Here is a 1,421-nt window from a genome sequence, read left to right as displayed (position 1 = left end):
AATGTAAATACCTTTTGACAAAATTTTGCCCCGCCCACCCACCAGACACCCATTCACCTTGTCCCATCGGCTCTGAAACCCATAACAGTCAAGAATGGCTAGCAGGATTTGGAATTGCCCCCGTGGTTGCAAAACTGCATTTATCTTACGACTTGCAACTTTATACCGTCAAGAGAAAGCTCCTGACCATATTTACCATAGGCTGAATAGGTAATTATTCAGTTTCTAGTTTAAATTCAATGTTTATGGTCTGATTTGTATTTAGCGTAATATGATTATAATACTTGTAATGTCATTCAGGCTTTTGAACATTTCCATTAACTATCCACTATGCCACCAAGAGAGAGAGAGAGAGAGAGAGAGAGAGAGAGAGAGAGAGAGAGAGAGAGAGAGAGAGAGAGAGAGAGAGAGAGAGAAAAAAAAAAGAGAGATTGTATGTAAACAGTCTTTATATAACTATTTTTGTTAAAATAAGAATTTTGTGCTAAACTCTCCATCAGACCAACGGATCATCCGATATGATTTTTTTTTCTTCTTCTTAGGCCGTACGACCGTGTTGGCTATGTTTTGGGCATGACTGCATTTTGTAAATAAATCATGAATAGTTTTAGGAGTTTCATTTGTATATCTAATGGGAATTTATTGAAGTAAAGTGAACATAATTCATTCATCCTATAAAATAATTACTACATGTAGCAAACAAATAGTAGTAAAAATGATAATGCAATGAAGGAATGATACCATACTTTATCTTTAGCTTCAACAACGGCAATAACATACCCAGTTGCCATAATTTGTCAGCTTAATGTAATAACCTATCATCTAATGTTAAACTTAATTTCTGAGGATGCCAGGCCTTATTGCACAGTGAAAAAAACATGACAAAGACTTTATTAATGGCGGAACGATACATAAATGTGGGTGGGGTATCTGTGCTAGCGTAGTAATACTACTGTAGCAGTAGTGCCGCAACAGTAGTATACATGAATTAAACGTTTAGGCCAACTGCTGGGATCCTTGAGGATCATTTAGCACTTCTTACAACTACTCGAGAAATGAGTTTTTATAGCCAGAATTTAAATTTTCTGATCCAACAATGCCCATGATAGCCTTCAGTGTTATACTGAATTATAACGAGGCCAAAGTGGGTGGAGCCTCATGAAGTCATCATTCTGACGATAATTATTGGTGAATGTACCGTTTTTTTTTTTTTTTTAGTAAATAGGTAGGTAGATAGACAATGAGTAAAAATTGCTTGACATTGGATATAGCAGTTATCAATGAACTTGTCTACTACGTTTTTGAAAATTAATAACTATTCCCTACACCTTGTCAATCTGATTGTGACCTATAAAGTAGACTGTAATTTCTTAGGAAACTTATTTTGGGAGTTAGACTAATAATCGAAGTGTTTTTGTATT

This window comes from Palaemon carinicauda, chromosome 20, assembly GCF_036898095.1.
Source record: "Palaemon carinicauda isolate YSFRI2023 chromosome 20, ASM3689809v2, whole genome shotgun sequence".
In the NCBI taxonomy this organism is placed as follows: domain Eukaryota; kingdom Metazoa; phylum Arthropoda; class Malacostraca; order Decapoda; family Palaemonidae; genus Palaemon; species Palaemon carinicauda.
Note: the sequence above shows the minus strand (reverse complement) of the source record.